Below are 26406 nucleotides of genomic sequence, written 5' to 3'. Positions count from 1 at the left end.
TTTTCTTCTGTTGGCACAGATTAGATTAGAAGGGATGTGGCTCCAGCCTAAGAAATTATGGAGAAGGCTGTGGAACTGTTACCCCCATACTGGCCTGACATGAGCTGAGAGGTAGGAGCAGGATGGGGGCAGGTTTGGTGCAGGAGGGGAGGAAAGAGAACTGCAAATTTTTCCAACAGGGCGTGATAAAGAGGAAATAACAACTTCCCTCCAGCTGAGCTATTTAGAACAGTAGAAAAATAGTCTACAGTGATCTTCTTTTCTCAAACGGTGTTTTCAACCCGAGGGCTAGATTCTGGGGGAAACTGTCTTGGGTTGACAAACGGTTGTCCAATTCCATTACTTATCACAAGTGGAGCTGGAAAAATGTGTATAAAAGGGAACAGGAGGCAGTACAAAAGAGAATGGGGTAAGGAGTTCCTCCTAGCTGTAATGTCTCAATGGAAAATTCCTGAAAGAATCCTGCTGCAGAGGCTCCTAGAAAAATGGAGATTTATCTTTGCATCCAGGAAAGAACACTTTTCTTTAATGCCCATTGTGTAAGAGAGTGAAAGCCTTGGGCTTGCAAACTTGCAATTTAAAAGCAGTTTATACTAACGTTTCTGTACCTATTCAGCTTCATTCACTTGCCATTCAGTACTACATTCAGGTCAGAAATTAAGCACATAAAGGAATATTTAATTTTTAGGGCCTTGTTATTCTCAATGTCATGACCTTAAAAAAAAAGCTTGAGAATTAAATTGGCAACTGCATCAAAGAAGAAAAACTCATTTGTCAGGACTCTGAGGTAACTGCTGACTTTGACTTTGATCTCAGATTCTCCCTCTTCTGTGAGTTCAACTCTGGGAAAGTGCGCCACAGGTTTTCCTGGTCCTCTGAAGTCTATTTGATAGCAAGTGATTGGGGAAAGCTAAAGGTGAACAGAGAAAGAAGGATAAGCTGAGGCAAAGGGTAGCGGGGGTCGGAACCAGAGTTCAGTGAATGGGATAGAGGTTTGTGCTGGAGATTAATGGCTTTGATAGTTTGCCCAGACAGCACTCTTCTCCTGCCCTTACTGTTTTTTTGTTTGTTTTTTTTTTTTAAATTTACAAAATTAATATACATTCTTTTTTTTAACTTTTAGTTTTAGGGGTATAAGTGCAGGTTGGTTCTATAGATAAATTGCATGTCGTGAGGGTTTGGTGTACAGATTATTTCATCTCCCAGATAATAAGCATACCCAGTAGGTAATTTTTTGATCCTCACCCTCCTCCCACACTCAACCTTCAGTTAGGCCCTGGTATCTAGTGTTCCCTTCTTTGTGTCCATGTGTACTCAGTGTTTAGCTCCCATTTATAAGTAAGATAATGCTGCGTTTGGTTTTCTGTTCTTGCATGAGTTTGCTTAGGATAATGGCCTCCAGCTCCATCCATGTTGCTGCAAAGGATATGATCTCATTCTTTTTTATGGCTATGTGGTATTCCATGGTATATGTGTACCGCATTTTATTTATGCAGTTTACCTCCGATGGGCTTTTAGGTTGGTTCCATGTCTTTGCTATTGTGAATAGTGCTGTGATGAACAGACGCATGCAGGTGTCTTTATGGTAGAACAATTTATATTCCTTTGGGTATATACCCAATAATGGGAGTGTTGGGTCAAATGGTAGTTCTGTTTTAAATTATTTGAGAAATTGCCAAACAGCTTTCCACAGTGGCTGAACTAATTTACAGTCCCACCAGCAGTATATAAGTCTTCCCTTTTCTCTGCAGCCTTGTCAGCATCTGTTATTTTTTGACTTTTTAATAACAGCCATTCCAACTCATGTGAGATGGTATCTCGTTGTCGTTTTGATATGTGTTTCTCTAATGATTAGTGATGCTGAGCATTTTTTCATATGCTTGTTGGCCATGTATATGTTTTCTTTTGAAAAATGTTCATGTCCCTTGCCCATTTTTAAGGGGGTTGTTTGTTTTTTACTTGTTAATTTAAGTTCCTTATAGATTTTGGCTATTAGACCTTTGTCAGATGCATAATTTGCAAATATTTTCTCCCATTCTGTGGGTTGTCTATTTACTCTGTTGATGTCTATTTACTCTCTTTTGCTGTGCAGAAGTTCTTTAGTTTAATGAGGTCCCATTTGTCAATTTTTGTTTTTGTTGCAATTGTTTTTGGCATCTTTCTCATAAAATCTTTGCCAAGGTCTATGTCTAGAATGGCATTTCTTAGGTTTTCTGGGAAAAGTTTTATAGTTTTAGGTTTTATATTTAAGTCTTTAATCCATCTTTCCAGTTTGGTTATTTTTATTTTCTTTTTTTGCATATGCCTTCAATTATTTTTATATGCATATAATAATTTTTTAACTTTACTCACCCATAATTGGGATTATAGTCTACATAATGTTTTGCACCCTGCCTTTTATATATCATACATATATTTTCATGTAAGTACAAGTAGACCTGTCTATGTATGCGCGTATTTGTCTGTCTATCACCAGCTAACCTGCCTACCTGCTTCCTCGAACTCCAGACTTAAATATGTAATGACTACTTAGCATTTCCACTTGGATGCCGCTAGGCATATCAAGCTTAATGTCCCAAAACAAACTCCTAATCTTCCCCTGAAATCTGCTCTTTCGTCCTGCAGTGTTTACTATTTTAATTAACTGCAACTCTATACTTCCATTTGCTGAATTAAAAGCCAGAAAACAAAAATATACCAACCTTCTTTTTCTCTTACATGCCACATGCAACTCATCAGCAAATCATATTGGTTCCACTTGCAAACATAGTTTCGAACATAACCACTTCTTACCACCTCCACAGAGGAACCATCCCAGAGGTTTAAGACATCCTTGTCTTGTCTTGTAATAGCTTCCTAATTGATCTCCTGGTCCTTACCTTCTTTTCTTTGCACACGGTAGTCCAACTGATGCTGTAAAATGTAAATCAGATTATGTAATCCCCTGTTCAAGACACTCCATCTTGTTAAGATTAAGAGGAAAAGTTAAAGTCCTTTCAGTGACCTGCAGGGCAACATAATCTGGTCCTCTGTTACATGTCTGTCCCCATCTTTTGCTGCTCTGATACTTGTGTGCTCAGCTCCAGGCACACAGGTCTTCCTGGGGCTCCCCAAATGTGCCCTTCAAACCACTGCCTCAGGGCTTGGCACTGACTATCCCCTTGGCCAGGACCCTCTTCCCCAGACATCCACGGGGCCATTCCATCTTTAAATCTTTGCACAAATGTCACCTTCTCAGGAAACCTTCCCCCGAACTTCCTGCCTACCTTCTCCTATTTATTTTTCTCCATATCATTTATCACCTTCTAATATATTAGTTTACCTACCGTTTTTGTTTATTATCTTGCCCAAGTAAAATGGAAGTTACAGGAAGTATTTTTGTCTAGATTCTTGATGACTGACAAATGTCAAATGAATCTACCTCATTCTTTTTAAAATGTTGTCCACTGTACATATGTACCATAATATACAAAGTTTAAAATAGTAAACAGATGATTTATGGCACAGGATAGTCTGTATAAGGCGCTTAATTTGTGAATTGTGCTAAGCACTTTATACTTATGTTTAATCCCTCTAACAGTCAAATAATGTTATTTCCTTTGCTGGTGAGAAAATTTGAGATTTGGATCTGCTCAGTACCTTGCCTAAGGCCACACAGTTAATAGATGACAGAACAGGGATCTGAAGCCTTTTCTGGAACTTGTGTTCTTACCCTTACATTATACTGTGTTCTTAACCTAAATTCAATGTCCATTGAAAGGTCAGGCTTCCTTTGAAAAAATAAAAAATGCACACCCCACTCTTCCACACATGTGTCCATCCACACACTTTAAGCTAAATTTTCCCATGCTTTCAGTACTCAGAGAATATAGCCCTTTACTGAGATCACAGCCCTCACTGACGGGATTTTTCCAAAGTGAAAGAATTAATGTCCTCACACATTTTCTCCTCTCTTTTTCTCAAGCAGGCTTAGTGCTCTGAAGTTTATCAAAACACTAGCACGGGCTCATTGTTCACCACCATATTATGTTTTTCTGATAGCCACAAGTTTCCAACCTAGCTCTTAAAGATAAAAATTTATTTGTAATCTGCCTTGAGGTTGACTGCTCTTCCACTGCCCTGCTATCTATTACCGTGAAAAGAAAAGATAGCATTACAATAAAAAATAAATTGAAATTATCACCAGAAGAAAGTAAGTGGCTTGCACCCCACAAAGCAGGCTGCTTAGTGAAATGTTAGTAGGCCTCTTTCCTAGATCCAAGTGGTGGGAGCTAGGCCTTTGACAGGGCAGAGAGCAAAGAAAGGTGTGGCACCAGTCCAACAGGTGTAGTGAGAATCAAATGAGCTCAATTTTAGCTATAAAAGTAGAGTTACAGTTCACAAAATATAACTTTTATCATCATTGTCATATCAATGATGATGATACTGTGTTTGAGAACCCAAAGTGGCCATTACACATAAAGCAGGAATGTCACTTTGATGATTTAACTTGAGGAATATATAATGATGCCAGATAAATCTCAGAATCAATAGCTGGTTGAATGTATAGTGACAGATGTTCAGATTGGTTAGAGCTGCAACAAAAACACAACCAACCATCCAGATCTCTCCTTATTCCAAAGAGACTGAAGTATAAAAGGGAGCTGAGAGATGTGCTCAAATCACAAAGAAGTAATTAGAGTAAAACCTTGTATTCCTCTCCTAGTCCCAGAAGGGTGACCTCCAAGGCCCTCCTGCTTGAAAAGAGTGAGCAGAGCTCTATGACAAGAGAAGAGACCTGCTGACACAGTAGGAGATCTGGTTATGAATCTTATTATTTCAAGACTTAGAATGAGCTTAAAGCAGCAATAACTTTAGAACAATTTAGGGGAAGTACTGGGAGGTTGAGGAACAGTGATATTAGGAGAGAGGAGACCATAGGTCTGCAGAATATGTGAAGCCCTCCTTTCAAGTTTCCCAGTGATATAGTAGCAGATCTTCCTGGAGGCAGGTCATTCATGTTTGCATAAATTTTACCGTGTAGAAGGATCTTGAATGAACAAACCCAGCCCACCTGTTGCATACCAGTTGGTGGTAGGGGAAGGGTCTCAAGAAAGTAGTTATGTGTGCCTGTCTCCTCTCACCCTGGCCAAGAGAGCACCAATTTATTCTGGGCTCCTTGGCGTTACTATGTTTGGTCCAAGCTTGAGTCTCCTAAATGGCTGTTACCACCAAGTCATGTGTGGAAGTGGAGTGAGGCTGACAACCAAGTAGATCCCCTGGGCTTCACTCAAAAATGGATGTGATCATAGCCCCAGCTTCAGAAATTACATAGGCAAGGGATACTGATGTTGTGAAGCCAGATTTAGAAGTTGAATGTCAAAGACCAGAAAATTGGTGCTGATAAGGGATTTGATTAGAATTCTGATCATGTACCAGTGCACCGGGCCAAGAAATACTCCCAAAAATGACTTGCAAAAAAACTAAGTTAAAAAAAAAATAAAAGCCCTTTTTTATGAGGGCTACTAATCCTATGGAACTACCTCTGAGAAGTATTGCAGAGGCTGAAGAGGCCTAAATCTCCCTCCCTGTATCTCCCAAAATCTTAGAATTTAGGATATTATATCCTAAGCCAGGCTAGTCACCACGGAGTTTTAGCACTCCAGGACAGTAGCTTGGAGTGGATGGCATCATGTCCCCTTAGTCCCTTGACCTGATCTAAATCCAAATCTCAGTCTATGGCCTGGTTCCTTTAGGGTGGGATGCTGCTGGTTCTCCCCAGCCTCCAGGATCTGGTATCCATACTTCCCAGAGACCCCCTGTGCCCCACCACCACGTGGTTGGGTGGCTGCAGCAGCATCCCCTCACCTGCCAGGCTCCTGCCTGTGATTCACACCTGCCAGCCTGTCTTCTCCACCAGGGTCTTCAGCTCCAGCTTTTCCTACAACCCGTTGGCTGCTGTGTGTACCATGCCCAGGAAAGTGCATGGCACAGATTAGGCTGACTTCAATCATTTGTGGAATGAAGTAACTGAGCAAATGTATAGGGTCTTACTGTTTTCCAGGCACATTTATGTACTTGAGATTTTGGTGGTCCCAGCCCTTGGAAAAGTTGGGTTTTGTAGGTGGCTTAGGTCCCAAAGTCGAAGAGGCAGGTTCTTCCACCTGAAGGTACTTGTCTATGGCCTTCCCTACATGGGTCATTCTGGGGCATGACCTCAGGCTAACAGGTAACTGCTGTGCATTTCTGGCTCCTCTGCACTGGGAAGATTCCATCATCCGAAGCAAGCTCAGGCAATTCTGTTCTCTCCCTACAGCCTACCTCCCTGACTTGAGAGAAGGGCTCAAGGTGTCTCAAGAAGGAAATATTTTTGCCTTGATGACAGAGGTGTAGCATCATGTGGTATAGAACATTCTGTTTAGTGTTTCCTTGGGCTCTTGTGGGAACACAGAACATTTATAGCCAGAGGAGGGAGTATCTGGAGATTACGAGCATTTGTTCTCATTTGAGTGAAGAGCTTCTGTTGCAAGAATTATACATAGCACTGTGTTGTGAAATAGTTGGATTAAAATCTGATTACCACTGTGCCCAGGAAGAAACTTGCCTATTTGGGGAAAGTATAGTGAGTTAAAATAACACAGATCTGTTACGTCGTGTACCTTGCTTCTCCAGGCCTCTGAGCTATATTTAAAATTTAAAGCCTAAAGCAGTACCCCCAGAGGGTTTTTTTTTTTTGCCCTAAAATTGAGGGCAGTGACTGGGTCTGTTGGTAGTGATTAATGTATCTTCATCCATTCAGCCATCCATCCATCCAGCTGGCATGTATTCAGTGCCTGTTCTATGCCCAGGTCCTATGCTGTTTCTCCCCTAAGTGGGATAACAAGAACTCTTAGGACCAGATACATCCACAGTGTGTTGCTCATGGGTCTGCATATGGAGCTCAGTTATGTCTCAGGGTAATAACTGTGTCGAGCTGAGCTGTTTTCCATGTCTTTATAGAGCAGAGTTTATAAGTCCAGGACTCCAATAATTTTTTATTGCTTTCTGAGTACGTTTCTGTAATTTTGATGTAGTACCATCATGGTCTCTGTGGTCAGAAGAGCTAGGCTTCATTTCATGTGGTTGAAACAAGAAAACCTACTTAAAAATACAGGTGATTCTATTACATTTGGGACCTTATGTGCTGACATTGTAAACTCATTAGACTGTGACCTCCTCGAAAGCAGGCATTATGTCTAATTTATCTTTACATCCCCAGCATAGGGTCTGTCGAATGCATGGTCACCACTAAGTGTAAATATTAATTTGTAATATATCTGTTACACATTAGAGCAATATTTAATAAATATCTAGATTAAATTTAGCGTGTTTCTACTTCCTGTCTGTTATGAGTTGTTTATTCTCCATATGGTGGAGACTGACCTTCTTCTTGGTTTACTCCAAGACTTCTGATTCAAGATGGCCTCTAAACTCTCTGGGGGGCTTTCCGTGATAACCACATTGACTCCTTTGTCCTCTGGGGCCCTGTGCACCTGGTTTGTTGCCTCCTTGTCCATGAGCAGCAGCTAAGGGACATCACAGTGTGGCCTCTGCCACATGTGCCGCCTTTGCTTTCTGTCTTCTACAGGAAAGCTCCTGTTCCCCTGACCTTCCATGAGCCTAGCTCTGTATCTTCAAGGTTTAGGCAAACTTGTTTGCACTTCTCTATTATTTGCCTTCAATTTTATATGATGAGACTTGTTGAGAGGGAGTGTTATACGCTAGAAAATGCATTGCCTGTGGAACCAGGCAATTGTAAAGTTGAATTCTAGCCCCAGAACTTGCTAGCTGTGTGGCTTTGGGCAAACTATTTAACTTCTCTGAGTCTCAGTTTTCTCATCTGTAAAAACAGAGATAGGCCTATCTTGAGAGGTTATTAGAATGAAACAAATTAATTGAGATAATTATGAAAGTGGCTGGTTCTAAAAGGTGCTCAATGAATATCATTTTCCTTCTTTTTTTTAACGTGTGTGCGCGCGCACACACACACACAAGCACACCCATTAACATGGATCTGCTCTTTGTACAATTTGACAATACCGGCCTTCCAAAAGACCTTAGAATTCTAGAATTCATCTTGCAGACATGTAGCAGAGCCACTGTTAGTTGTCTAGCCCACAGCCATTTGATGCTGGTTTTCTTTGAGGAAGAATAAGCTCACCTGCATTCTTATTTTCCCAGTCTCTTCCAGCCGAGGGTGTGGCCCTGTGATTCAGTTCTGGCCTGTGAAATGCAAGTAAAGTCTTCTAGAGATTTCTAAGAAAGCTTTTGCTTTTATAACAAACAGGAACGGGCAGAACTCGTGCTGTGTTTTATCCTTGCAGAGGTGTGAGTGGAGCTGCAGCAGCCCTTTTGTAGCCGCAAGATGCCAAGCATAAGGCTTCAAACCCACCCCCCACCCATTAAGGATGACTGAGCTAAAGCCCAGAAAGAACCTGAGTCCCCAGTGGCACTATGGAGTAGCTGAAGCAACATTGTGACTGCCTTTCTTCTGATTTCTTGTGTCACAAAGTAAATCCCCATGAATTTATGCCACTGTTAACTAAGCTTTCTTATTTGCAGCTGAACACATTTTCTAATGGACATAGAGCACAGCCTTTTTTACAGGCAGTATTGGTGCAAGGTCAGAAGTTGCCAAGCTGTCAGGAACAATGGCAATGTGGTATCTAGGGAAGGAAGAGACCAGAGATGGCCTCAGGAGCCATCTCTGGTTTACTCCAAGACTTCTGATTCAAGTTGGCCTCTACATTCCCTGGGTGGTTTTCTTGTTGGCTTTCTATGATAACCACAACTGACTACTTTGCCCTCTGGCACCCTGTGCACCTTGTTTTGTTGCCTCCTTGTCCATGAGCAGCAGCTAAAGGACATCACAGTGTGGCTCAGAGGTCATGGGATACTTGTCTCAGGAGCATGCAGTTCCTAGAACTAGCTAAAGGGCTTCGAATGTCCTGGAGAGGGAATATTTGACCTATGGTTACAAATCATGTGTTGCTCATCCCTTGTAAAGACTGACAAGGGAGCAGAAAAATTGTCCCGTGGTACAAGCCAGCAGGGCATGCTGGACCAGAATACCCTGTGCCTGCAGTTGAGCAGAAGGAACCACCCAACTGGAGAAGACAGGTATGTGATGGAAGACAGGAGACATAGGCTCATTTAACATGAGCGTTAAAAAAAACCATAGCAGTTATGCATATTTATTATGAACACTTAAAAATACTGCAAAATACAAAGAATAAATTTTAAAATTACCCAGCCTCCCAAACTGAATATAATAAAATACTATTTAAAAATCTTTACTTCTAGCTTAATAATACTTAATAATATTCCCATATCATCAATTATTCTTTTAAAACCCGATTTTTAATGGCTGCATGGTGTTCAATTCTGTGAAAGTACTGTAATTATTGTAACTAGTACTTTATTATTGAACATTTAGCTTCTCTAATTTTTAGTTATAAATACTGCTTTTATGGACAACAATGTATATTAATTTTGCACACAGTTATTTTCATGGGATGCATTTTTAGCAGTAGAATTTCTGGGTAAAATGGTTTGTGTACTGTAAGTCTTCTGTTACATACTAACAGAAATTCTTTCAGAAAAGATGTCCCACAAATGATGTGTAGGAATGCCTAGTCAGAGGACCACTATCATCTTTGGATACTATAATTTTTAAAAGAATTTTTCCACTTTGTGAGTTAAGAAAAAGGTAGCTTTCTTAGCAGGGATTTGGTTTAACAGTATGTGATTGACACTCCTGTCCCTAAATAACAGTGGTTTAAACAAAAGAGGGTGTATTTCATTTTCACATAAAATGAGTCAAGTGGTAGGAAGTCCAGGGCTTGTATGAGGCAACCTTAATCATGAGGGAACCAGGCTCCACTCTTGTTGCTCAAACAAGTCAGCCTCATGGTCCAAGATGTCTGCTAGAGCTCCACTCTCTCCAGCTTTAGTCCAGTCAGTGGGAAAAATTGAAGAGCAAAGAAGGGCACCCCTTTCTTTCAAGCAGACCTCTGTGAATTTGGATACAGTTCTGCTTATATCTCAATGGCCATCTCAGTCTGAATTTAGTCTGAGTACAGTCACATGATCCTACCTAGATGCTGGGGAGTACAGAGTTTTCAGGTCGAAAGCAGTAAGCCAGCTGAAAATCAAAGTTCTTATTACTAGGCAGAAGAATGGATCTTGGGAGACAATTATCTGACTCCTACGCATTTTGATTTCCTACTTCTTTGATCATACTGGAGGTTTAAGGTGTGTATGTGTGCGTGCATGCTATTTTTAATTATTTTTTAAATGCCCCATATCCTCTATGATTTCCCTTTTAGGATGCCGACTTTTTTTCTCAATAATTTCTCAGGTGATTCTTTTATATTCTTAATTTGATGTGAATTATTCATACTTTTCCCCCAATATGTCATTTGTCTTTAACAGTGCTTTCTGATGAACTAAGATTTTGAGGTTTTTATCCATTCAGGTCCATCATTCTTTTCTTTTAGAATTTCTGGCATTGATGTATGTTTAGAAATCTCTCTCTTACTCTGAGACCAGATAAAATTTTACTTATGTTTCTATTTTGTTCTGTCATGGCTTGAATTTTTCATGTTTGATACGTTAGGCCAGTAGCATTCAAACAAGAAGAAATCATTTCTACGGTAAGCCAGTACTCGAAGCTTTCACCAGGCAGCACCCTTACTCTGTAAGACATGCCCTATTTTCTTTTCTCTGCTATCATTCCTCATGTTTGAGAAAGATTTTTTGAGGAGCCATTCATAGATTGCAACTTGTAGTTGGAAAAGTACTACTAATAATCAGTCTAATACTTTTTGGAATATAATAGGAAAACTGAAACTATATATTTTTTGTGTTTTAAATGGCCAGTTCAAAAAAATGATTTTTACTCAATAATTCATCTTTCATCGAACAAGTTATCCTCTTTTTCATATTTTTTCATGGGTATCCTTATGTAGTCTCTCCTATGATATTCAAAATCACTTTGAAAACTTTAAAGAAGTGATATTTAGATTGGATTTACAAAGTGATTGGAGAAGAACTGATAACTTTAGAGTTAAGTTGTTCCATCTGGAAATGTGGCACACATCTCTCCAAGCCTCCTTGGAAGACATCTGCAATTTCCTTTCAGAATATGGTAGTATTTCTCATTACATTTATGACTAGAGAGTCAATGTTTGAGATTGCTTTTTGTGAATGAAATCTGTTTTCCATTTTTATTAAAATGACTATTTCTTTCAAATAGGAAATCTTGATTCTGACAGTTTTTAGTTTATCATTTTGGATTTTCTTTAGAAAATTGTATCATCTGCAGATAATGGGCATTTTTATCTTCCTCTCCAAAGTACATTTTAAGAAATAGTCATTTATTTATGTCTCACTATTGCTGGACACTCTGTACCTTATATATGTTTCCATGTAATAGTCCTGAAAGTCCAGTGTTGGGAGGGACTATGATCTCCATTTTAAACACAAGAAAATATACCTCTAAAAATTCAAATTTCTCCAAGTCACCCATCTGGCAAATGGCAGAACCAAGATTTGAACTCAGATTATTCTTACTCTTACACCTGGGCTTTTAAGTACTTCATTGTACTATCTATATGTATGTTACGTTTCTTTTTTATGTGTGTCTTAATGCTTTGGTTAAAACTTTCACAGTAAAGTGAATAATACTTTGCTAAGAAGTCCCTGGTATGGTAATTTCCGATGTTGCTGGGGCATAAATGGGAATCAAGGCTGTGAAGGCCTTTGCACACACCATCCTTCTAAGATTGGTCTGGTGAACTCCTGATGCATCACTTAGAGAGAACTCTCCTCACTTTCTTGGCTTGGTCAATTCTTGGTCATTCTTCATACTTAGAACACTGTGTTCTCCTTCTCTTCAGCAACTAGTATCCAATAAAGCTCTACGATATCCCAAAGTCATTAATTTAATGTTAATTTTTTCACATAAACTATTTTAGAAAATTTTTAGATTTACAGAAATATTGCAAAGATAGTAGAGAGAGTTCCCAGATACCCTGCACCCATTTTTCTCTATTATTAACATCTTACATTGGCATGGTACATTTGTCACAATTAACAAACAAATATCAATACATTATAATCAACTGAAGTCCATGTTTTAATTCATATTTCCTTAGTTTTTACCTAATTTCCTTTTCCTTTTCCAGGATCTCATCCTGGACACCACATTGCGTTTAGTCATCATGTAGTCTTAGGCTTTGCTAACATTTTCCTTGTTTTGGATGACCTTGAAAGTTTGGAGTACTGGTCAGTTACTTTCTAAAATGTCCCTCAATTAGGATTTGTTCCATGTTGGTCTAATAATTAGAGTAGGGTTATGAGTTTTGGGGAAGAACCCCCAAGATCCACAGAGGAATCAGCACAAGTGTCATTGTCATCCTATGAAATCATAGGTACATGCTTATCTATATGACTTATCACCATTGATGCAAACCTTGATCACCTGGCTGAGGTAGTGTTTGTCAGGCTTCTCTACTGCAAAGGCACTAATTTTACCCCATTTCTATACTATACTCTTTGGAAGAAGTTACTATGCATAGCCCACACTTAAGGAGTAGGTATTTAATGTTCCATCTCCTTATGTAGATGCTTCAGGGTAGAGTGTCTATATAAATTATTTGAAATATAATCATCAAATATCATTATTTGAATTTTTTTGCATGAGAGATTTATCTTTTACCCCATTTATTTGTTTCTTAAAGCATGTATTAATATTTATATAATGTGGACTCATGGATATATATTTTGTACTGGAGATTTTAATCCAATACTAACTATTAATCTAATACCGAGATTTTACATTTCAAATTGTTCCAGCTTTGGCCATTTGGCACTTTTTCTGTTGGTTTTGTGTCCCTTTGACATACCCTCACTGGTGTATTTTATTTACCTACTCTTGAACACTTCTGTAATTTCTGGCATTATAAAATATCCAGGCTCATCTTATGTGTTTCGTATCCTGTCTGTAGAATCAGCCACTTCCACAAACGGACCTGGCTCTTTTTATTGTAGAATGGAATTAGAAACCAAGATCCTAGCACTCAGTGTGCTCACTACTTCTGGAATGTTGTTGTTGTTCTGCACTCTCATTTGACAGAGCAAGGGAATATGTATGTGTATACTAATCTATATGTGTGTGTGTATATAAATGTATGTACATATATAAATTATTCTATATGTATCCATATGTATCTAAGCTAAATACAAGTTTATGCTAATGTTTCCAACTCATTACCATATCATTATAGCTTCCTCCCCTTGCTTATCTGTAATTCTCCACTCCAACAGTGGGAAGCTTGGCTCCCACCATCCACTATCCATTTACTTAATTCTTCAATCCCAGTATCAAAATTATTAACCCCTATTTCCATGGGAAACAACTTTATCAACTACAGTTCAGTGCTTATGTATAGGCTGTTTGCTGATAATCTCCACTCATTTCCAAAGCTACACAGGTCAGCACCTTTATAATACATTTAGATTACTGTGTCACATTCTGCATTACATCCTAGGATCCCCTGGCCTCCTAAATGATTTTTTAAAAATGCACATACATTAAGGTTCACTCTGTGCTGTGAAGTTCTATAGGTTCTCACTAATTCATAATGTCATGTATCTGCCCTTATTGTATCATGACAAATTACTCTAAAAATATTCTCTGTGCTTCATCTTTTCAACTACTCCCCTTTCCCTACTTCAAAACCCTAGGAACCACTGATCTGTTTACCTTCTCTACAGTTTTGCCTTTTCCAGAATGTCATATAAATGACATATAAATGCATTACATAGCCTTGTTTTTTATTTTTATTTTTTTATTTTTATTTTTGAGACAGAGTCTTGCTCTGTCGCCCAGGCTGGAGTACAGTGGCGTGATCTCTGCTCACTGCAAGCTTCGCCTCCTGGGTTCATGCCATTCTTCTGCCTCAGTCTCCCTAGAATCTGGGACTACAGGTGCCCGCCACCATGCCCGGCTAATTTTTTTTGTATTTTTAGTAGAGATGGGGTTTCACTGTGTTCGCCAGGATGGTCTCGATCTCCTGACCTCATGATCCACCCGCCTTGGCCTCCCAGAGTGCTGGGATTACAGGCATTTGTATTTTGGATACACGTCTTTTATCAGCTATGTGTTTTGCAAATATTTTTGTTGAGGCTGTGGCTTGCTTTTTGGTTCTCTTAACAGTGTCATTCACAGAGTATAAGTTTTTAATTTTAATAAAGTCCAACTTTCTATTTTTTCTTTTATAGGTTGTGATTTTGGTTCAGCACCAAACTCAAGATCACATAGATTTTTTTCCCCATGTTTTCTTCTAGATGTTTTATAGTTTAGTAATTTACAGTTAGACCTATCGTCCATTTTGAGTTAATTTTTGTGTAAGGTAGATGGTCTCTGACTAGGTTCATTCTTTTGCATTTGAATATCTAATTATTCCAGCACCATTTATTGAAATGACTATCCTTTCCTTGCTTTCGTGCCTTTTAAAAAAATCCGTTGGCTATATCTCATTTCTCTATTCTGTTCCATTAATCTGTTTATTTTTTTCACCACAACCATGCTGCCTTTACTATTGCAGCCTTATAGTAAGTTGTGAAATCTGGTAATATGAGACCTCATATTTTGTTTCTCTTCTTCAAATGCTCTTTTAAAAAAACGTAATTAAAAAATGTTTTAAATATATATGGTTCCTAGCCTTTTTGCCTGATACATGTACATTGTCTGGGCAATCTAGTGCTGGCCGAGTACACAGTAGGTCCTCCTTTATCACTTGCTGACTGCTTTCAAGGACAGTAGGAACAATTTCCTTGGCCCATGAGTTCAGCAGATGGTTGGGCATGACCATCTTGATGGGCCATTGTGCCTCAGCATCTCTCATGGGATGACAGATACTTATGGTTCCCAAAAGAAAATTGATTCCTAGTGCTGATGATTAATACAGAGAGATGTGAAATTTATTGTTCTTAACAACTACAACAAAAAAGTTTTGGGATGAACTGGAGCTCATAGTTGAATGGGAATTAGAACATCAAACATACCATACAGAAACAAAAGAAGCGGTTTATGCAATAGATTTAGCTAAGGCTTCAGCTGATGCAGAAACTTCTCTGGTCGCTTTTATGGTCTGTCATATGGCAAATTGGGTATTGCTAAATGTCTCAGGCAGTATTTGTCCCTTATGTATTTTGTAGGTCTATATTTACAGAATGTTTTTCCACCTGTCTTCCCTTGCTCCCAGATATGCTTGGAGATTGTCTCCAGCACTTGTCTCCTCTCTGCAAGGCCTATGCATGCTTTGTGATGAATTCATAGCCACAGTGCAGTGCTTGGGCAAAAAGACATATGCCCAGTGTGGATTGGCAGCAGATGGTGCTCATCAGAATGCATTGAACAATAATCCAAGCCCTCATGAAGTGCTAGCTTGCTGTTAACACCATACTTCCCACCTCTTCGGATTGCTGGGTGGGCCCACTTCAGCTGGAAGCCAATCCATACTGACGGTCCTTTTTGCTCCAGGCTCACAGCCCAGTCTCTCCTGGCATCACCACCTAGTGGGTACTGGGAAGCTGCTGGACACAGCCAGAGCAGAGAAACAAGTGCAGGAGGAACAACAAAGGCCTAAGTGACAATCTGGCTGTGCATGACAGCTCCACATTAACCTTCAGAGAAGCTCTCCTGGGAGGTAGCCTTGGCAGACTCCAACCAGCAGCTGGTTTTATTATTATTCAAAGTATGGGAGCAAAGAATGGGTTGCCTGCAGGGATATTTGGTCGTAACCTAACCTTAGGAAAGCTACCATAGAGGGAAGCTGTTGTTCAGGTGAAGAGCCAGGCGCCTGTATACCTGTGAATACCCAGCATTGCCCTGGGTGCATAGAAGGTTCCCTTTGATGGGGCTGCTCTGTTCTTCTCTTTCAGGACCTGCTCAATGTGGTGGCTTAGTAGAAGTTAATAGCAGTTTTGGGTTTATAGGCTAAATCGTACACAGGGCTCTGATGCCAGGGCTACTCCTTCCTCTAGGCCATCATTAGCAAAACCTTTCCTCCTGATGGTGTGGGCCCTGCCCATGGGGGTGTGGGACCTGTTGCATGGATGAGCTGGTTTGTAGGAGAGCCAGAGAGGTGGCAGGTAGCAGGTGAGGTACCTTGTAATCTGAATTTCCATCTTCCAACTTGAGTCTTCTGCAAAGGCCAGCATACAGGGTGGAATAATATTGAGGAAAAGTAGTAACTGAAATTCAAGTACTCAGTGGATCATTAGCATGAACATGGACATTGAGGTCCTCAAGGATCAAGATCCATACTTTATTTTGTCTACACATGTCTCAAGTTTACCTCTGTTCTCCTAGGGCTTCAGGTATAGGCAGAATGTCCCTGTTGCAAAAAAAAAAAAAAAAAAAAAAGATGTGTGGCAGGCAGAAAGGCAGAGTGATAAAGTCTCTTTCTAGATTCAACTTCTACTAGTTAAATCACTTTTAGCAAATCCTTTACCTGTTGAATTCATGCCTTCATTGGAAGAATGGAGATAAGAATAACAATACCTCATTGTGGAGTTGTTTTGAGGTTTTAATGAAATGATCAAAATAAAGCACTTGGAATGGGATCCAGCTTATAATAAGTGACATTATTACCACCCCCACCACCATCACCATCTACACCTCTACACGGTTATTAGCAATAGGAAGGTCCGTATGTAACAGCATTCTTTCCACCCTCTGTTGTCAGCTCTCTGCATTAAATAAAAATCAGAAAACCCTTTTTGGTTCCTACTATATGCCGGACATATAGTAGGAACCTGAAGTAGGACATACTGAAGGATACAGACATGCATACACAGTTTCTGCTCTCATAGAGCTTATACCTTCTAGGGGTGAAACTTGATAAATTTATTAAATTCATTAATAAATATAAAAACAAGCAATGCAATGTGTGATTATTAATTGCTTGGAAAACCAAAGTAATAGCATCCATCTGATTTCAAAGAGCCCTGACCCATGAGTTCTTTCCTTGGCTCATGTCATTGTCAATCTGTGACAAAAAAATACATTTCTATAAAAAGTGATGAGAGCCAGAGAGGACAGGAAAGTAAATTAAAGCTACTGCAAAGCTCCTCACCAACTTTTTGTTGTTGTTCTGGCATTAAGTAGTTATTCCCTTTGCCCTTCTCTGCCTTCTTCCTTTTCTATCTCTTAAATCCCTCCATTCCATACCTCTCTTCTTCACTTTCAAACCACCCGGTCAGTTGAAATCTTGGCACTTAAAATATTTCTGCAGGAGGAAGAGTAAAGGGGCAGAAGATGTCTACTGGGATCTTCATCCCTTCCCAGTCCTGGTTCTGAACATTGTCAGGTACCTGCTCCTTTCCTGCCAGATACCAGCATCCTATATCCAGGGAAGCTTCACTGGGGTGAAGGGGTAGAGGGAGTGCTCAGAGGTCTGGTTTCCCTTAAGACAGAGTAATATGACATCCAGTAAGGTCTTTCATGAGTCCCAAACTTTGGTGACAAAAGCATGGATCTACATAGCTTCTTAAACTGTCTTGTCCTCTATGTCAACAGAGGAGAGGAATCATTCAGTGGCATTTCTTTCTATAGTCCATGAGGCTTTTGCCTCATGTTGCCCCAGAACAGGCTCACGGGAGAGATAACTCCACCCTCAGGCAAGGGCATACATCTCAACCCCTCTTGCAATTAGGTCGAAAGGTCTGTTGTTCCCTAATACCTAGTTTCCCAAAGGGATTTTTCTATTCTATGACAAGTCTGATATGGCCTCTGCCACTAACTCCCATTTATGTGATCATTAAAATATGTAAATGCAGCTACTGGCTGCATTCCACCCGTGTGAATGAGACCAGCACCCCTGGGTCACCTCTCCCTGCTCAGCTGTGCTACAAGTCTCAAACATCAGGGGTAAGCAACTGGAGTTTCTGAAACTTCATTTCTAGGTCTGTTATTCCCAATACATATTTATGTATCAGGAAACTTTTTTTTTAGGTTAGGGACTCCCACGAGTTCAAGGAGTACAGCTCACCCCAGAGAAATCTGCAAGTGAGGCTAAGGGAGTATATGTATGCTGATCTTGCTCCTCTCTGATCTTAGTTGGAGAGGACAGTGGTGATTGTACATTTTCTTATCCTAAACCACTTAGATGTTAGGCATTTATTATAGCAGCTACTGTTACCTTAACAAAATACAAAATGAATTCAAAGAGTGTTTGTTGAACACCTGTTACGAGACAAGTGTACTAAAAGTTGGGAGCCTAACAAGGAAGACTACAGAGGAAGGTTTGCTCTCATAGAGCTAGAATTCCAAGGCAGCACTTAATTCATCTATCTAGTATGTGTGGTACCCATGTGTTCTGTCCATCATAGGCTAGCCACAGGGGATGAGGGCTACATTGTTATGTGCCTCCGTTTCCCAGTACCTATTCCCATCTAGTAAGATCTCTGTCTAGCATCTAGTAAGTGCTTGAAAAAACTGTTGATGATGCCATGACTTGGATCAGAGGCTCCTCCTCTTGGTTCTTGGGGAGGCATGGGCTCCTGTCTTTCTCTCTAAGTAGGGGAGAAGGGTGCCTTGGGTTCAAGTATACAGAATGTACCATCTGAAATTAGCTTTATTTTTCATTGTCTCATAGAAAAAGGAGCTTAAGCTCTAATTGCCACTATCGGAGCCAGAGCACCTGCTGGTTCTAGCGCCGCCTCCATTAGCGTGCAGCCACTCTCTCTCTCTCTCCCAGGGCTGCCAGGCTGGTAATCTGAGAGGGAAATGACTTCTGGCTGGGGGGTGGATGGGACTCATTGTTGCTAACTGCTCACCGTGTCTATCACTGTCTCACCTCTCCTTCTGAGGAGAGAAATCAATAGCATTTTAAATGTCTTGCTAAGTAAGTGTTTATGAAGCAGGTTCCCAAGGGCTTAGCCTGGGGGCAGTGCTTAGGGCAGCAGGAAATGCCTGGAGCAGGAAAAGCCTTGGAGGTGGAGGGGCCTCCCTCCCATCACATTGTGGCCTTACTGTCCTATGAAGTGACTGCCTCAGTCCCTGGGCTCTTTGAACTGCGAAATGAGTCGGCATGCTTGTGAGGGTCTGAGAGAATGGCAGTCACTCATTTATTCATTGATTTACCCATTTATTCCATGACACAAATTCTGAGCACTGTGTTCAGTGCTGGACATGCCTTCCCTGCCCTCAGCTTCTTGTTTGCAGGGCAGATACACAAACAGGTTTATAGTTTTATATTGTACAACATGAAGGAAGGAAAGTAGAGCTTAGGAGCACAGGAGCAAATGGGATCATCAGAGAGGGCTTCCTGGATGGAAGAGAAGGAAGTCTTCATATGTCTTGCCATTGACTATTCCTTACTTGCAAACTTTCTCTAAGAGCTGCTGATTGTTTAAAAAAAAAAAAAAAAAAAAAAAAAAAGGGTCAGGGGATGGGCAAGGCAGAGAAATCCAGAACGATGTGATCAACTCCCCTGCTCAGAGTTACTGGATGGATAAGGGTTAATTAGAAAAAGAATTGATGTTTGCCAGAGCTGTTACCCAGCAGGTATTAGCTTCTTTCCTCTCCAAGAAAACAGATGCACTACCCTTTAACCCACCACCCTTGAGTGTTGCTCAGCCCTTTTTTGCTGTCAGGGACATATGATTTCCTAGGCAAGCCCAGCTGTCTCCCACCTCCCCTGCAGTAGTTCTCAGGACACCTCCTTTCTGCTGGTTTCCGTCTCCTCCCTCTCATCCTTGTGGGGAGCTCCACGAGGGCAGCTCCATCTCTGCCTCAATCCCTGCTTAATCCCCAGCATGGAGCACTGGGCTGACACATAGAAGGAGTCTGAGCAGAGAGACGGTGTAACCCTGCTCCCATCCTGGCATTGGTCTCTCCTTTCCCCACTGCCTGTGTTCAGCTTAGCCAAGAGAGAAGGCGAGTTGAGTAGTCTCCTGGGCACCGTGGGGTGAGGACTTGTTAGCAGACACATGCTCCCCACCACAGCCCCGGCGTGGGTTAGGCACAGCCCCAGCTTGGGTTAGTCACAGTCCCAGCAAAGGTTGGCTATGATTCATTCTTGTGACAAGGGAGGGCATGAGCATGCAGTTACCTCAGGATCATGCTTCTTCTCCATGGAGTCTCAGACTGGAAGCCCCACCCTGAGGGATGGTCTGGCAGACAGGCCATCCTCGAAGGGCAGCAGCCGGCAGTCCCAGGTGAGCATTCTCCCTGGTTATAGCTTGCACCTTGTCGTCTCCCTTGCTAATTCACCCTCTTCCAGCTTTGTCGTCCTTTCCATCTACCCTTCCTTTGGAAAAACAGCCACCTTGCAGAGAGGTACAGTGTCTGTGCCTTTTCCTTGCAAACAGGAGTCTCTGCCCAGAAATGGCTTCCTGAAAGCAGTGAAGACCCTATATCTTCCCCAGGGATTCTGTGATTCAGACTGACAGCTGCCATCCGCTGGGGGAGCCGTGGGGACTGACAGTCACCACTCTGGTCCTGATATGACTAGCTGTGCTCCTCGGCTGCCTGCTTTCTCCCTCTCCTCCTTCAGGCAGAGGGAGAGAAAAAAGAAGTTGCAGCACAGACACCTGCAGAAATAGCACTAATTTGGCCTGATTTAAATTCAGATGCTAACTTGTGGCAGTCCTGTGAATGCCAGGCTCGGGCCCTGAGGATTTGCTTGTGGTCTCACTCATAGGGAAGGTGTGCATCTGACAGAACGACTCAGCCACAGCCAACCCCCAGCAGTGGAACCCACTCTGGAGGCAGCCAGTGCCCCCTCCTGCCCCCACCAAGGCTGGGCAGGCCTACACCTGGACCCCTCTGGGCCACCCACATGTGCCCTTTTGTGCTCTCCAATTTTCCTCTTAGACACGCTTTGTCAATTGGAAAAGGCGGCTGCTGTAATCCATCCCACTGTCCACACCAGCCTGGCCCCAGTGCCACATCCGCCTGCCCTGTCTCAACTGTTGATCTGTTTCTGTCATCACCACATGGCTCCTCTTTGGACTGAGGAACAAGTACAAGGTGCCATGAAAGAGAAGAGCACAGTCTCATAGTTCACTCTGGAGCCCCGCAGACCTAGGTTTGATTCCTAGTTCTGCTACCTCCTAGGCTTGGGATAGACAAATCATTTAACCTCTCTGAGACAACCTGAGTTTTCTCTGCCATAAAACGGGCTTATTGATAATGCTGAGCCCATGGAGTGTGACAAAGCCAGGAGACGATGTCTGTGAAATATTTTATATAGGGCTTGGAATACAGTGAGTGTACCATCATGCCATCTGCCATCATCACAGCTATGGGTGCAAGGGGTTCTTACTACCAACAGCTGCCTGTGGGGACTGACAGCTCTGCCTCAGGGAATGCCATCTCTTGGCTCACCGTAGGGGTATCATGAGAAGCTGCATGAGGTCATCTTGGTGAAGTGTCTCCACCAAGTTTGACACCTGGTAAGACCCCACCAATAATCTCAGTAAGTGATGGAGATTGCCCCCTCGCCACTGTACACGGTACTCACACAGCATTCTTCACCCTCCGTTGAAAAGCTTGGTTTCATTTGTCTCTCTCCTTAGGTCAAGAGCTCCTTGAGGGCAGGGACTAACTGCATGGTAGACCCTGAGCAGCCTGTCCTCCAGGGCAGGAGAGAATGCAGCACATGTCTATTGGAGTCCAAGTCATTCACCTGCTGGTTATTTGACAGGGATGCCCTGAGTGCCTACTTCTTCCTGATTTAGCTGCACTGAGGCTGTGGGGCCGAGTTCTTGTGCATCTCTTCTTCTCAGGAACAGGAAGAAGAGTCCCTTTACTCCTGGTGAACTGCCTTCCTTTTTCCTGTTGCCGCTTCTCTGCCTGTTCCATCCTCAGCCTTCAAATCCATTAGAGTATCTTCTATATTGAACACCTCCTTACCACGATGCTTCTGAGTTCATCGTGCAGAACATACTGACTGCCTCCCTTTTCTCATCACCTGCCCCCACCACAGCAACCCTGATGGCTAAATCCTCAGCTACTTTCTCTCTGTAGATTTTGGGGATGTTGACCACCTCCTTCCTTCTGCAAACTCTTCTCCTTTCGCCTTAGCTGATTGCTGGGCTTCCTCACCCTTGGGTTTCTCATGAGTACCGTCATTTTCTACACTGCGGGAGCCCACACTTCTGTTCACTTACACTACCTCGTGCCTTTTTCTGGCACCATCATCTCTCAGCTTCACCGCTGCAGTGCCTGCTCACAGGCTTTCTTGCCTGTTCTTTCCTCCTCCCCACTCCCCTGTTCCCCGGCCCCAAATTAATCTTTTAAAATCACGACTTATGGAATAGTCATTCTTCCCTTTTGGTATAACCAGGCTCATTCTCATTGTCCCGTGAACACGATTAGACCTTTGCCTATGCTGTTCCCAAACCCAAGAATCCTCTTTTCTTTGTCAACTCACGAAGCCACACTAACCTCCTGGGATTTCTCCTCTGGGATGAGACATGTTTATCTGTTTGTTTGTGGCGAGGATCTTTCTCACTGGTACTCACAGTGAGTCAGCAAACATGAACTGAGCTTCTAACTAATGTACCTTGCTGTTCAGAAGTTTCTAGTGGGTTTGAGGAGATGGTCAGATATAGAGAATGCCAAAAAAGAAATGGCATTCCTGGCTGGGGAATACACACACACACACACACACACACACACACACACACACATATACACACACATATATATATATTGTGTGTGTGTGCATGTATGTATATTGTAAACTCCTCTTTGATAGTTCACCCACAAGCTAGAACTGTATGTATACCATACGTTTGTTAATCATTCTTGCCACTGTCATTTTCACCACCCACTTAATTCTTGATGATCATAAAAAGAGTTTTTCTGAGATAAAACTTAGGCTTTGAGGACTTGATATTAATTCCCTGGATGGCATCTACCCTTAAAAAATAAGGTCTGCTAATTCCTGATAGTTGCCTGGTACAGGCTGTGAGTGTTTTGTGTGTGTTAGAAGGAATGTGTTAAAACGGAATCTCTTCGAAACGAGACCCAAAACATGGCCCATCTTGCTGTAGTTATGCCATGTATAATTTACAAGCAAGAATGTGCTTTCATAATTCTGGGGAAAACACTTACAAAACAAAACTCTTCATTACTGTACATATTATAATTTTTAAAACTCTTTGGGAAGAATTAGAATTACAAACATATAGTAGCTGCTAGGTTTTCCCATTGGGGGATATTTACATCTAGAGAAATGGCATAATTACATTTGATGTTTTTGAAGTCCGCTGGGTTATGTTAACTCAGAGAAATTCAACATGAGAGTCAGTGAATTTTGGAAATTGACACTGGTTCAGGGCAGACCTAGCTTTAGTTTAATGGAAAGAATTCTGCTTTTGAAATGAGGGAACTGGGTGTGAGGTGGTATTTAATAAGTAGAAAGCATTGGGTGTATTGTTTCTTCTCTTTCCAAGTCAGGGATACTGTGGGGAACAAAAAGAGTTAGGAAATGGTACAAAGTCCCACGCAAATTTGAGCGGTTATTGTCAGTTTTATTTGTGAGACTTAAATGCTATTTTAAAAAATTACAAAATATGTATTATTGAACATGTGGGAAATATTATTTTAATGTAGAGAAAAAATACAGAAAATGTGGATTTGTAAAACAAAACAGGAATGATTTTATAGGTAGTGCCTTGGAACCTACTTTTCTGACTTTAAGATATATCACAGACTCCCCTCAAATCAGTTTCTTGAGGAATTGATTTTAAAGGGCTGCATAGCATTCTGTCATAGGATGTATTTAACTAGTTTCCAGGTTTAAGTTGTTTGACTTTTTTTTTTTTTTTTTGCTATTCAAAATCTTTTGTTAGCATTATTACAGATAGGCTTTTGTCCACATCTTTGATAGGATAAATGGCTAAAATGAAATTACACATCAAAGGTATGGATAACTTTAGGTGTTTTAATCCATCCATACTACCAACTTATCTGCACCCAAAAATGCCCTACCAACTCATACTCCCATGTTCTGGTCATTTGCCAATATATTTTCTAATCCTGAGTTGTTAAGAAGACACAGAATTTTTAAAGTGTTTCTTAGTTGCTCAACCTTCCCCCAAAATTGATTCCTATTTTAATTTCTATTGCTTTGGTTACTTGTGAGGTTGAACCTTTTTTCTTTTTTGTTTGGCAAGCTGCAGTCCTTCTTTTGTAAATTGCCATTTGTGTCCTTTGTACTTAGAGGCCTTGTTCAACACCTCTGCTCTTTCATCGAATTGCCACTGCGTAGTCACTAATGGTTCATTAAGCTGTGTTATGTCCTCTTGGATCAGACCTTTAAACTGCTCATCTGTCCAAAAATAAGTGTTTGTTGGATAAATGCTAAATGAATCATAATGCAGTAACTTGAATGGCCATAGGGCCAAAAGCTAATGGCTGTTATCCCCAGGAATGGCAGGATATTACTTCATCCATCCCTCTACCAGATATATATTTTTAAGTGTGCCAGGCTATGTATTAGGCTTTAGTTCCTGCTTTCAAGAATGTTGGTCTAAAGAAGAGTTTATAATACAGTGTGTGAACTCATGAAAGGAAATCCTTTTGAACAGAAGTCCGTCTTAGAGAGGGGGCATTTTTGACCCATGGAAAGTGCTCATGCTTTCACGAACTAGCAGAAGCCTCCCAGCCTGCATGATTTCTAAGGCATGTGTCTCTTTAGTCCCTGCATGTTTCCTTGGGGAGGCAAATTTGAGCAACAAACAGATGATCGAATCCAGTTTGTAGTAAACAAAATGGAACCCCCTCTAGTACCCTTTCTTTTTCATATTATTATTAAATAGAGAAGGGGTCTCACTATGTTGTCCAGGCTGGTCATGAACTCTTGGCCTCAAACTATCCTTCTGCCTCAGCCCCCCAAAGTGCTGGGATTTTAGGCATGAGCCACCATGCCTAGCCCTCTAGTACCCTTTCTGTAGAAGCTAATAAATTTGGTTTCTTCTTGGCTTTTGCCATGACCCTAGCATGATCTCTGGCTTCCCTGCCAAAGTTGGAGTTGCACGTGTGAGGACTTTGAGGCCAAGTCGACCCAGGGCCTAATCCCAGCTCTTCCACTAAAAAGTCTTGGGCTCCTTACTTACCTTCTCTAGGTCTCAGTTCTCTATTATTTAAAATGGATAAATACATTGCTGCACAAGGGTTTTTGTAAGGATCGGTCAATGTGATGATTTAAATTATTATTATTACTCAAGTCATATAAGTTTATCATTAAGGGAGCATATAGCTGGTTGGTTATGACAGAAGATTATACAAGGTGGCCTTTTCTTTGACAAATTCACTACAGCCTGGATCTGTCTGGATCTTAGTTTTTACAGATCTGAAACTTGATTTTATTTTTACATTGAGAGTGGCTCAATCTCTTAGGGATGAGGTCACATGAACCAAGTTCTCAAAAGACTGTTCTATAAACCTAAACCAAGATAGTTTATCAAGTCTGGACAGTTGTTAAATAGATGGAGACCAGAATACTCCCATCCTAGGCCAGTTTTACTCTCGGGGTATGGCTCACTCAGAGTCAGCTTATAATTCGTGCTTGTTAGGTGAGCTGGGAATTACAGCAAGGGGACTCAGTTGGTCATAAGCAGGCAGCCCCCCACCCCCACCCTGGCTAAGATAGCTTGATGACCTTGGCTGCTTTTAAGTTTAGTCTTGCTTACATGACCATCCATGGACTGAGGTCCCAGCCCCTTGGGAGAGGGCTTCAAAGGGCACCTCCAGTGCTTGCCTCTCAAGCTCTCATTTTCTTCTTGGTTCTACAATGACCACTTTTTTCTTTTTTCTTATTTGACACATTGTCTGGATGTGTCAATGTCTTGAAACTGGCTTAGTTCCCACTAAGTCTTGCTCTCATTCTGGGGTTGAGCCACAGGGAGATATTTTTGCATGTGTTCACTTGCCCATTGGTTCTGTCATTCACTTCTCTGAGGTCAGTCTCATTTCCAGAGAGTCCTAGAGTAGGTAGGTAGGAGGTTTATACCTCTCTGATCTCTCTACCCCAGGACCCATCTGCAAACTTCCTACCTTAAGCAATGGTCTGGAATATGAAGCCCAACCCCAGGGCTAACATCCCCAACAACACACACATTCTGTCTCAGTGTCTCCGGGGAGCTGGAAGCAAGCTCGTGGAACTCCTGCTGCTCCAAGGGGCCGCTGAACATGTTTGTAAACATGCTCAAAGCCACCAGCCCTGTGTTGCTGTGCTAGAGAATACCTTTTTCCAGTGAACCTTCTCTCCAGATCCTGTATTCTGTCATTTAGAGTGTGCAAGTGGTAGTCCTATGAATTACATTTCCTCTGGGACATAGCATTTTGCCCAGTGAGAGTCT

General features: G+C 41.4%; 1 protein-coding gene and 1 long non-coding RNA gene across 2 annotated transcripts in view; one reads left to right on the top strand and one right to left on the bottom strand.

Moving 5' to 3' along the window:
• SPOCK1 (SPARC (osteonectin), cwcv and kazal like domains proteoglycan 1) overlaps nucleotides 1-26406 on the top strand; it is a 520870-nt gene that overhangs the window by 441215 nt on the left and 53249 nt on the right. The window lies entirely within an intron of this gene.
• Nucleotides 14980-20577, bottom strand: LOC141407067 (uncharacterized). The gene is made up of 2 exons (XR_012414091.1): nucleotides 20145-20577; nucleotides 14980-16424 (listed from the first exon to the last, which is right to left on the bottom strand). It is a non-coding gene; the product is annotated as an uncharacterized lncRNA (long non-coding RNA).

The sequence above is a fragment of the Macaca fascicularis genome, chromosome 6 (genome assembly GCF_037993035.2).
Source record: "Macaca fascicularis isolate 582-1 chromosome 6, T2T-MFA8v1.1".
Lineage (NCBI taxonomy): Eukaryota > Metazoa > Chordata > Mammalia > Primates > Cercopithecidae > Macaca > Macaca fascicularis.
Note: the sequence above shows the minus strand (reverse complement) of the source record. Positions and strands in the feature narration are given on the sequence as shown.